The sequence below is a fragment of the Babylonia areolata genome, chromosome 1 (genome assembly GCF_041734735.1).
Source record: "Babylonia areolata isolate BAREFJ2019XMU chromosome 1, ASM4173473v1, whole genome shotgun sequence".
NCBI classification, from domain to species: Eukaryota; Metazoa; Mollusca; class Gastropoda; order Neogastropoda; family Buccinidae; genus Babylonia; species Babylonia areolata.
In genome coordinates, this window is record NC_134876.1 from 93,084,327 (window position 1) to 93,096,826 (window position 12,500).

Genomic DNA, 12,500 nt, shown 5'->3' on the forward strand with positions numbered 1-12,500 from the left:
TCATCATCGTCATAAAGTGCGAAAGAAACAAACAAACAAAAAAACAACAAAAAATCAACTGATTTCCTCCACATGGGAACAATGCACGCAGAATGATCTATGACATCACATGGACAGACGGATCATCGATGCTGTAATGCAAAACAATGAAATGAAAGACCGCTCCCGCCCCCCGACCTCCACGCCTCCCCCACGCCTCCCCCACCCTACACCACACCCCAACACACTCCCCCCCCGCCCCCCGTCCACCCCAACCCCCCTAACCTCTCGGGAAAATGACAGAAATACGACCGAGCACATCATACACGACAGTAACATTCCACAGCCCAGCCCAGTGGGCGTGCTAAGGAAGAAAAATGGGCGTTAAGGGGGGAAGGAGAAGGTGACACAAACAGCGCAGAAAAGATGGACGAGAGTGTTGACATTCTGATGCACAAAGCATGGTGACCCAACTGCATTGGTCACAAGACGCTGGGTTCAGAGTTGAGAGAAATCCGAAGGTCGAAAGATGGAAATGTTTTGGTTGATGCAATTTCACATGCTCTCTCTCTCTCTCTCTCTCTCTCTCTCTCTCTCTCTAAGTCGGCAAAAGTGCTAATATCTTCACCGTTGGAAAATAAAGATTCATTCATTCATTCATTCTCTCTCTCTCTCTCTCTGCGTTTTTATGATTGTGTTGTTAAAATCCATAGTGATTCGGAATCAGTCTTAACATCATACGTTTTGCATTGAAACGGAAAGCATCAGTGAATGTCTTATACTGTTGATCATTAGCACTGTTCTTTTTCATGCAATTTCACACACACACACACACACACACACACACACACACACACACACACACACACACACACACACACACACACTCACTCACTCACTCGCGGATTAAACTAATTGTTTTGAGAGAGCGGGAAAAAAACGAGAAGGGTGAAGAAGTGGGTTAGGTAGAGGCAAAAGAGAAGGTTAGTCATGATTTTATTTTAAATAGTTACAGTTTGTATCATTTCGTTCTGTTGACTACCGTTATTTATGCGTTCCGTTTTGTCTGTCAGTACTTACTGAAACATTAAATATATCAGACTGAAGAATGCACGCCCTCAGAGAGAATGAGAGGGAGAGAGAGAGAGAGAAAGGGGGGGAGAGACAGACAGACAGAGGCAGAGAGACAGAGAAGGGTAGCGGGAGATAATTTGCAACACTGATCAAGGCAGAGAGAAGTCATGTCCCGGGTCCGCAGGAAATCACGATGGATGAGGACCACGCTGACAAACTGAGGAGGCCACCCATAAATTCCATGAGGCAGCTCATGAATTTTCAGTCATGATAATAACGAAGATAAATCTTGCAAGAAAAAAAAAAACAAAATGCTGGTGGAGAAAACAGGGACACGAAGCTTTAAGATCTTTGCAGCAAATTCATTAAAGGGTGGGATCTCTGCAACTGTTTCGTTAAAGGGTAGGATCTTTGCAACTAAATCACTAAAGGGTGTGGTTTGTGTATATTAAAAAAAAAAAATCATTAAAAAAATCCGACAAAGGTGTTTATAGAGTCCACTTAAAAGTAGGGAAGGAAGACAAAGAGGTTGAAGAAAGAAGGAAAGAAAGAAAAAAGAAAGAAAAGGAAAGAAAGAAAGAATGAATGAACGAATGAATAAATGAATAAATGATAATAATAATAATAATAATAATGGTACTTATATAGCGCTGAATCTTGTGCATAGACAAATCTAAGCGCTTTCGCACCAGTCATTCTCATGCACGCATAACTCTAAAACTGGAGAAACTAAAGACAAGGAAGAGGCAGGGAAATGATATAAAGCTACCGACTCATGGACAGACTTTTCAGCAACCAAACACGAACGGGTTAGACGGGTGGTTGGACTGTAATCGGACTTTCAACCTGACAGTCTTGTGCTCTTCTTCTTCTGCTTCTGCGTTCGTGGGCTGCAACTCCCACGTTCACTCATATATACACGAGTGGGCTTTTACGTGTGTGACCGTTTTTACCCCGCCATGTAGGCAGCCATACTCCGCTTTCGGGGGTGTGCATGCTGGGTATTTACTTGTTTCCATAACCCACCGAACGCTGACATGGATTACAGGATCTTTAACGTGCGTATTTGATCTTTTGCTTGCGTGGACACACGAAGGGGGTTCAGGCACTAGCAGGTCTGCACACATGTTGACCTGGGAGATCGGAAAAATCTCCACCCTTTACCCACCAGGCGCCGTCACCGAGATTCGAACCCGGGACCCTCAGATTGAAAGTCCAAAGCTTTAACCATTCGGCTATTGCGCCCGTCAGTCTTGTGCTCGAATCTCAGCAGCGGCTGGCGGTGAAGGATGGAAATTTTTCCGACGTCACAGGTCAACAACCGTGCAGGCCTGACAGTGCATGAGCCCCTGTCGCGTTCATGTGCACGCAGAAGATCTTATATGCAAGTAAAAGATCCAGCCATGCAAATAAGAGAATGGATGGTTTAATGCGGGAAAAGAAAAGGAAATATTAACAAACGTGCATCATTTACGACAGATCTGTCGGTAAACGGTTGCCGGCTGGGTAGAAACAATGGGAAAGTAAGAAAATAGGGGGAAAGAAAGAGGAAAATAAATAGACAAATTCAATATGAATTTGTTATATGCAACAAAGAGTGTTAATTATTCAAAATCAACAAAAATCAAAGAACAAATAGAGAGAATATGTTATATGCAAGACAGGGTGGTGATTATTCTAAATGAACAAAAACAAAGTAGAGAGAGAGAGAGAGAGAGAGAGAGAGAGAGAGAGAGAGAGAGAAGCTGACTGAATCTGAAAAAAAAAAGTAACACTCTAACACACACATTTTCATGAAATAAGGTGGAACAGAATGACAGCATCTTACATTGGGCGTCTTACGGTACATGTGTGGCAAACTGGGAAGGGAAAGAAAAGCAAAGGAGAATTGCTTTGCTTTGCCAAACCAATTGTGAATTGATTATTTTGCAAAGAAAAAAAAGGAAAAAGAAGAAAAAAAGAAAGGCAAACATTTTTTCGTTGGGGTCTGGGGGTTAATTAGTTGATAAACCAATGGTTTGACAGAAACTGACGATGGTTTAATGTTCAGACTTCAACATAAATTAACACAAATACATGGACATTGAGGAGAAAGATAGCGTCCTAGAAAAATCGTGACTCAGAGAGAGAGAGAGAGAGAGAGAGAGAGAGAGAGAGAGAGAGAGAGAGAGAGAGAACTATTGGGTGTAAAACAAAATCGAGGAAAATGCATGTACATATTATATTTTATGATTATATAAAAATTATCTATACCAAATAAAGCGTCCCATTTCCCCTTCAGCTGACCTTCATGTCGCCCATGATACATTTCAAATGAATTTGAAGCTTTTTTTTTTTTTCTTAAACAAAAACTACTTCTGTTTTATTTGGCCTCTTTAAATGATCAATGGCCCTTTGGAAATCATTGACTTCTTCGGAAAAAAGTATGTTTGACGGGTCAGGTGATCAAATTCAGTACAATTTTTCTTCTTCTTAATTTTCATTCAATATGAAAAGAAAACTATTATTATTATTATTATTATTATTATCAGCATCATCATCATCATCAACACCATCATCATCATCGTCATTATTGTTATTACTATCATTATTATTGCTATTGTTCTCATTATTACTGTTACTAATATCACTATTATTATTATTATCATCATCATCATTTTTTCCCCATCATCATCGTGATATGATTATAACTATTATTAGCAGTAGTAGTATAGTACTGTTATTGGTAGTAGTAGAAATTGTAGCACCAGCAGCAGTTGTAACTGTAAACGAAAAAGTAATACAAGTATGAGGATGTTGATGATGATGCTGCTGCTGATGCTGATGATGATGCTGCTGCTGATGATGATGATGAAATCAGAGCATCGTCACTACCGTCGTCAGTATTATTAGTATCGTCATTATCATTATTATGATTTTTGGCTTTTTTTTTTTTTTTTTTTTTTTTTTTTTTTTTTGTTAGTTCGGCGCCTCATGTTCCAGAGACCGATGACTATGAGATGCGTTTTGTTGTCTGTCCTGACTCGTATTTACTGACGAGACAAACTACAAATTTTGGTGGACCACAGTGGGCGGTACGGTGCAAGAACATGAAGAAAGAGAGGACAGAGACACAGAGAGAGAAGAGACAGAAAGAGAGACAGAGACAGAGTCACACACACACACACACACACACACACACACACACACACACACACACACAGAGTGAGACAGAGAGAGAGAGAGACACAGAGAGAGAGAAACAAAGGTCCGAGAGAACTGAACGGCACTGGCATAAGAAAGATGTTGTAAGAGAGAATAAAAAAAGAAGAAGAGAGAATCAAACTGCACAATAAGAATAAGAAGAAAAAACAGATACCGAAACAAAAAAAAAAAAAAATGGAAAGAAAGAAAGTAGCAGGAAAGTAAGAAGGAAAGAAAGAATGAAGGAAGACTAGTTTAAAATAATAAAGGAACAAAAGACAAAAAACAAAAAGATAATGGAAAGAAAAAAAAAAAGAAAAAAAGGAAAGAAACAAAAAATAAGGGGAAAGGGAATACAAAAGAAGAAATATTGAAAGGAAGACAGCAAGAGAAAGAAGCTCCTTCGTGTCGGAAAAGCCAGTTTGTATGCAAATGCTGGAACAGATCTGATGCCACGCAAAGCTTCCTTCTGTCTTGGAACAGATCGCCCACCGATTTATGACACAAGGACGCTCCTCTCAAACACAAAAACATACACACGCACGACAGAGGCAGACAAAAAAAGAAAAGAGAGAGATAAAAAAAAAAACCCAAAAAGACAGAAACAACGAAAGAAAAACAGACAGACAGAAAGAAAGAAACAGAGAGACAGACAGAGAGAGAGAGAGAGAGAGAGAGAGAGAGAGAGAGAGAGAGAGAGAGAGAGAGAGAGAGAGAGAGGAGGGCATAGACAGGAATAGCGTGGGTGCTGATATACTACATGAATAGAGAAGACCAAAGGAGAAAGTGCACAACAAATTGTCAGTAATTAAATACACAAAATAAAGTAAAATAAAATGAATGAATAGATAAATCGACATTGATATATAGTTATATAGATATAGATATGTATAATTCACTTACGATACTCACTTGTGATCATTAAAATGCTGAGACGAGGAGAGAGAAAAATAACAACTCTGTTTCTCCCAACTTTTAGAGAGAAAAAAAATCACCTGCCACACAGCGGTTCCTTGTAGCACTTGCCTGTCCAGTCAGTGATAATCACACAATAAAAAAAAAAAGGAAGAAGATTATTTCACACGTTCTCCGACCACGCTAACTTACGAGCATGCAAGAACCGGATCTTTTTTTTTTCTTTTCTTTGTCGGATACTTAATGCCCGTATTCCTATGCAGTCGCTCCAAAGGCCGAATGTTCCTCAGCTGAAAAGGAGAGCAGGGGGTGTGTGTGTGCTTTAAACCGTCAATAGCCTTTTCCGCCCAAGACCCCGCGTATTTGCATATGACCCTGCTGTCATATTTCCCACCCCTCTGGCCCTGCAAAGATCAAAAGTTACCGCTCAATCACTGTCTCCGCTTTGTTTGCGATGCATTGTCTTCTCGGTGTCGCAAATCCCCTGACGTGCGCGCTGACAGACGACAGGCCAGTCAATACTTGTCCCCCCTACCCCCTCCCACACACAGCACGTCCCTCGCCGCCACAATACACCAACGAAAAAAAAATCCTTGCAACTTTTTTTCTTCTTCTTCTTCTACTTCTTTTTCCCCCCTTCCGTTCTCTCTCTTGGAACGTAAAAAAAAATCACCCTCCCACAAAATCCACAATCTGTTTTCCCGCGTTTTCGCTCAGTGCAAGTCAAGTAAAGTTAGCGGACAGATTCTCAGCGACAGTTTCGTACGAATGTACCCTTCGATGGCAGAAACCTATGCAAGGCCCGCTTTCCTACGCCAAGGCGACAGAAGCCAACTCGATACTTGCTATTCGGACGGTCTGACGCCTGGCATCGAAAAGAGAGAGCAAGGCTGGTATAGGATGAATGGAGGGAGAGAGAGAGAGAGAGAGGGAGCCTGAGGGAGGGAGGGAGATAGGAGAGAGAGAGAGGAGAAGAAGAAAGGAGGTGGTGGCAGTGAGCGAGCGAGCGAGCGAGAGATAGAGAGAAAACGCGAGACAGAGAGAGGGTGAGAGCGAGAGAGAGAGAGAGAGAGAGTCAGAGACATGGAAGAATCAGATGCGGCTCAAAAGGTTTGGCTGGCTAACGACATGGAAAAAGTGTGTGACGAGTAGAACGGAAGCACATCCTCGAGCTAAACTCCCTGGGCTTGGGGAAGGACGACAGTCTCATGGCGGCTACAGAAGTTATGGTGGTGGTGGTGGTGGTGGTGGTAAGAGAGAGAGAGAGAGAGAGAGAGAGAGAGAGAGAGCCAGCTCCACCGTCAGGTTTGCACCTATCGCGAGTCGAGCTTGTCTACCGCCACCACCCGCTCTTTCCTCCTCCCTCCCTCAACTCCAACCCCACCTCTTCCAGCCACTACACCTCCCACCCCACCCTCTCCCTCCCACACACGCGTGGTTATCCGGTGTCCCCACCCACTGTCCTCCACCCTGCCCTATCCCACACTCACACCCACACCCGCACCGACCGCACACACCGTTGCATTCGCTTGAGAGACTGCCCCTCTCAATCCACTGGCAGGCTTCAAAAGGGGGAACTTTTCCTCCCCCATCCCAACCCTCAGCACCCCCCTCCCCTCCCCTCCATCTTCCGCCCCCAAAACTATCCCCTTCCCTCGTTAGCTTCCCCCAGTCCCGCATCCCCCCCACCCACCCCACATCCCCCCCATCACTCAGCATCATCCATCCACCCACCTTTGCTCCCCCCCCCCTCCTCCCTACTCCTCCCAGTTACCGGCCAGAAGAGAGAGAGAGAGAGCTTGGAAATGTCGGGTGGGTTTTTCTGGCACCCCCCTCCAGAACAGTTCTGGCTGGTTCGATACGAGATTGGGGTGGGGTGGGGGGGGGGGTTGGCTGACAGGCAGGCAGGCAGAAGGGGGGGCTGGGGTGGGTGAGGTGGGGTGGGGTGGGGTAGGGTGGGGGTAGCTGGTGTCTGCTGAACTGTCTTTGACTTGTTTCTTTACGACTGACTGACTGATTGATTGACTGCCGCGCCATGCCAAAGGCTAGTCTCTGGGCTTTTGTGGAGGTGTCGTCCGGGTGTAATACCTAATTAATTATCGGGGTTTCTTGTGGACTTTTTGTTGTTTTGTCGTTGCTTTTTTTGGGGGGTGGGGGGTCGGGGTGGGGTGGGAGTGGGGGAGAGGCGGGATGGGGTGTGTGTGGGTGGTTGTTTTCTGTCAGAATCTGGAGTTTGCTGCAGAGAAAGCTTGTACATCGCACTCAGTTTCAAAGCATGCTTTTCATTGATCCATCAGTGATCATGGTCTTTAGAAAACAAAACAAAGTGCGGTTTCCCGAGCTTTTGCAGTCCCTTGTGTATGAGCAAGAGCTAAAGTTTGGAGAAAAAAAAACCCAAACAAACAAACACACACACCCTCAAAGCATGAACTGAGCGTGAACTGAGACTTGAGAAGCCATAGACGGACAGACTGAGAGTCAGATTAATATAAATGCCCATAAGACCGAAAGAAAATTCAGAAAATTTCAACTGGCCATGTGACCCCACAGGGTATAATAAACGCACTGTCCGCACGTTACGAGAATGAAGTGATTTTACGAGCAGAAACAAAATTTAAATGTCAATTTGAATAGTTTGTAAAATATAAAGAACACTTCGGTTTCATTCACATATACAGACTCATGCACACAAACCACCATCGTCATTACAATAATCATACTCTACTACTTACTGCTGGATAAGTGATTAAACTGCTTGATGTCACACACACACACACACACACACACACACACACACACACACACACACACACACACACACACACACACCACATCACAAATGATTTCCTCTCCTCCTTCCCCAACAGCGAGAGAGAGAGAGAGAGAGAGAGAGAGAGAGAGAGAGAGAGAGAGAGAGAGAATGAATGAATGAATGAATGAATCTTTATTTTCCAACGGTGAAGATATTAGCACTTTGGCCGACTTACACATCTGCCGTTGTTCTAATAGACACGCAAACATGTGTGCATATAAATGTAGTTATACTTAATAATTAATACATGTATTATGTACGAGTATAACACAGCGTCAAACTGAGAGACACAACATCGTCACACACACACACACACACACACGCACACACACACACACACACACACACACACACACACACACAGAGAGAGAGAGAGAGAGAGAGAGAGAGAGTTTCATTTTGCCAACATGTTGGATCATCGACAAAAGCACATACTATCAAATTTGAACGATCCAAGAGCCTGCTAGTAATGAAAGTATTAATTATTTACATGAGACATTGTCTCCAGGTGGTGCAGAATTCTTCAATGTCTTTTCTTTTTAAATTTCCTTCAAGGAAAAAAACGGCTCACTCATAGCAGCCTTGCTCATCTTTTAAGGCTATGTCAACGGACAATTACGACTGAACTGTCGTTCGAGTAAACAGTCATAATAATAATAATGATAATGGTAATCATCACCATGACCATATTACTACTACTACTACTACTATCATTATTGTCGTCGTTGTCGTTGTTGCTCTTGTTGCCATCTGTTGCTCTTGTCGTAAAGTTTTGGGAGTGAATCTGGTTTGCACGACATATTTCAAATATAGGTCGGCCGGCAGAATATGTCACCAGTAAGTTGAGCATACCCGTCCAGGTGATTTCCAGCGATAGTGACGGTTTGATATTCTTCCATGTTATTCTGTCAATTTGAATTTAGGCTGCTTCTTTCTTCTTCTTCTTCTTCGTTCGTGGGCTGCAACTCCCACGTTCACTCGTATGTACACGAGTGGGCTTTTTACTTGCATGACCGTTTTTACACCCGGTATGCACGCAGCCAAACTTCGTGATGTCCTAGGAATGTGAGCGTGTGTGCCATTGTAGGCGAGGGGGTGAGATAAAGAGTGAGAGAGAGTCACAGACAGACAGACAGACAGTCATGCAGACAGAATGAGAGCGCACATGCGCGCTCCCATTTACGCTTGCAAATAGAAGCAACCGAAATTCATCTGGTCAGGATTATAGCGATTAGTCCAATCTTTGGTGCTCTCGGTTCGTGCGTTCAAATGAAGCCTCTAATCATCATTCTTCATTATCTTCTGATTCCCCACGGCTTCGCTCGGCACGCATTCTTCATGACACTTAGCCGCAGGGGGTCATTAATGCAGACACTTGGGTACCATTACTGAGATATGTTCGCCCAGAGAAATTGGTGGGTGTAGCTGAATTTATTCGGTGGTGCGAGTATGGGTATGCATGACCTGCTTGGGGGAAAGCTCGTAAAAAAGGAGAGAAGTACCCATTTATCAGCGACAATGTGTGTGTGTGTGTGTGTGTGTGTGTGTGTGTGTGTGTGTGTGTGTGTTATAGTTATCATCCTTATCCATATCATCGTGGGGTGGGGTGGGATGTGGGGGGTCACTTTGTCTGGCTCCGCGACTAAACGATTGTTGTCATCAATAGGGAGTACCCTGCGTAATTTGCTTATTTCAAAATAGCCTCCACTGAACATCATCGTAGTGACTCAGTAGAAGTGCAAGGGTGTTCTTTGGTGTGTGGCCTCCTGGCGACCTATCATCGATAACTCCCTACACACTGCCGGCAGTGGAAATGCGGCTGAGAAGAACGTGAACAGTATGTGCATGAGGGACACGGGGCAAACGGCTTGGGAACAATTCCATCGGAATGACGCCGATGATGAGGCGACAAACTAGCAAACAAACTAGCAAAGTATAAAAAGCAAACAAATAAACCAGAAAACAAAATCAATAACTCTCTCTTATTGAGTAGTAGCTGCTGCAGCACTGTAGCAGCACCACCACTACCACCATCAGCAGAGTAGTAGTAGTAGTCGTTACAGCGGCAACAGCGGCAGTTGTTGTAGTAGTAGCAGCAGCAGTAGTGGTAGAAGTAGCATTAGTGGTTGTAGTTGTAGTACTGTAGTAGTGGCTGCGTTCGTCATTCGTGAAAATGAAAGAGAATACGGTTAACGATGTGTATATTTATTTCCTTAACTGAGTGGTGTACAAAATTGCTTTTACTGTTATTACAGTCATTGCATTTGCTTCTGTAATTATTGGTGTGGTATTACAGAAACCAGATCTTTCCGTTTCGGTTTGGATTTCTTCCATTTGAGTTTGTTCCATATTGCTGGCTATACCGATCTCCATCTCCCAGTCATTGTGTCACTGGTGTCTATGGATCACTTGCCAGTGGGGAAAACAGCCCACTGCCATGGTCCAAATATCTATCTGAGGGGCCCACAGGGAAAGGAACTGCAGTCATATAATGCCTGCTACTATCTGCTCTCTCCCTCAGAGACAATTCAAACGACCCTCACTTGCACTCTTTGAAGGGTTTGTAGTTACATTCCCGTTTTTAACTCTTTCCATACGAACGGCGAAAGAGACGACGTTAACAGCGTTTCACCCCAATTACCATCATCAAAATATTGCAAGCGAAAGGCTCTTATACTGAAGACGTGAATGTTGACAAAGAATACCACAATTCTGACGACGGAAGCTAAAGGTTGGGTCATTCAGACACCCACTGGACATCCGAGGGGTCTGTGTAGAGGAGAAGAGAGGACTGGCCGTACTGAGTGAGTTAAAAGCGTATTTCCAGAGTCATTTTGATGTAATGCAGGGGTCGTTTTGGTTTAAACAAAAAATGTATTCAGAAAACATGTTATACAATGTACACAAACTGACACAGACTGCGGAGCAACAACAAGCTGATTGCTGATATCGTGTTCAGGAATGTGATTGTTTTCCTTGGTTTCCTTTGATGACTTATGAACGTTACACACAAATGCAATTATGTTGAAATACATTGTTTTCCGATTGCATATAAATGACTGTGATCGCAGTCATTGTTTCCTTTTTTGAGCAGCCATGGAGATTAATATAGTTAAAGAATTTACAATAAATATTTACATTATCATTTTTTAAGATTCATTGTTTACGACATAAAGTAGAAAGGGTAAAGAAAAAAGAGACCAAAGGATAAAACAAAGAAGGTAAAAACAGATGGGTTTTTTTTGGTGTTTCTATTGCTTTGTATGTGTGTATTCGGTTTTGTTTGCTTGTAATCGATTATATTAGCTGTTGTACGAGTACATCTAGTGGCGGCGGTAGTCATTGTAGTAATAGTTGTATTTGTCGTAAATGTAAATGAACGACAAGAGCAAACGCGTGACTATAGTCATCCGATTGTTATCGTTTTGAGGTAGCTCTGTACTGATAATCTCTCTCTCTCTCTCTCTCTCTCTGCTTGTCTGCGTTTGCGCTTGTGTGTTCTCCACGATGCACGTACTGTACGTATTTTTCTTTTCTTTTCTTTTTTTTCTTCCTTCTTATATGTGTGCACTATTTGTAGAGGATGTAAAAGCAAGGGAAGGTTAGAAGAATACGCCATGTCTAAAATCTTAATCCTTGAATAAAAAAAAAAGTTTTGAATTCTCTCTCTCTGTGTCTCTCTCACTCTCTCTTTCTCTCTCCCTCCTTCCCCCCTCTCTCTGTGTGTCTTTCTCCCTCTCTTAACCCCTCCCCATCTCTCTCCCCCCTCTCTTTCTCTGACTATCCGTTCTCTGTCTCTGTCTCTGTCTGTCTGTCTCTGTCTGTCTGATCTCTCTCGCCCTCTCTGTCCCGTTACTTTCTCTGTAGGGGGAAATCCGGACAGGGGGTGACGAAAGCTATGGGAACCCAATCTGTCCCAGTCCGGTCCATGGTGAAGGAAAAGGTAGTCAGGCAGACAAAAAGACAACACCCGCTAGAGAGGGCCCACAGCTGAGGAACCGGCCGCTAAAAGCCCGGTGAAAGGCTTCGGAATACACCCTCTCCCGCATTGATTTAACCCCCCCCCCCCCCCCCCTCCCCCCATCTTCTGTTTGTGGCTGCCTCTTGTGTCAGTCTGTCTTTACCTCTCTGTCTTTGTATCTGAATGCCTCATTCTCTTCTATCTATCTACACGCACACACACACACACACACACACACACACACACACACACACACACGCACGCACACCCCCACACACGCGTGTGTGTGTGTGTGGGTGTGCGTGCGTGTGTGTGTGTGTGTGTGTGTGTGTGTGTGTGTGTGTGTGTGTGTGCGCGCGCGTGTATATGTGCATTATGGTATACAAAAAGACAGAGACAGTGACAGAGACAGAGAAACATAACCTTACTGGTGAAACCTTATTCAGTTAATTGATGAAAGGCAAAAGATGCGTGTACGTTGAGGTGGCTTTCTGTAATGCTGTCTTGCTGTCCTCATGAGTGCTCCATGTCACCTTACAGCATGCAAAAGAGTGAGATGGAGGGTGAGATGAGAGA

At 43.6% G+C, this 12,500-nt stretch overlaps 1 protein-coding gene across 1 annotated transcript in view; it reads right to left on the reverse strand.

Annotated features, from left to right (window-relative positions):
* LOC143294194 (putative vesicular acetylcholine transporter-B) overlaps window positions 1–5,503 on the reverse strand; it is a 24,087-nt gene extending 18,584 nt beyond the window's left edge. The window contains exon 1 of the mRNA XM_076605627.1: window positions 5,149–5,503. The gene's annotated coding sequence lies outside the window, so the exon portion shown is untranslated. The remainder of the gene's footprint in view (window positions 1–5,148) is intronic.
* Window positions 5,504–12,500: the final 6,997 nt, after the last annotated feature.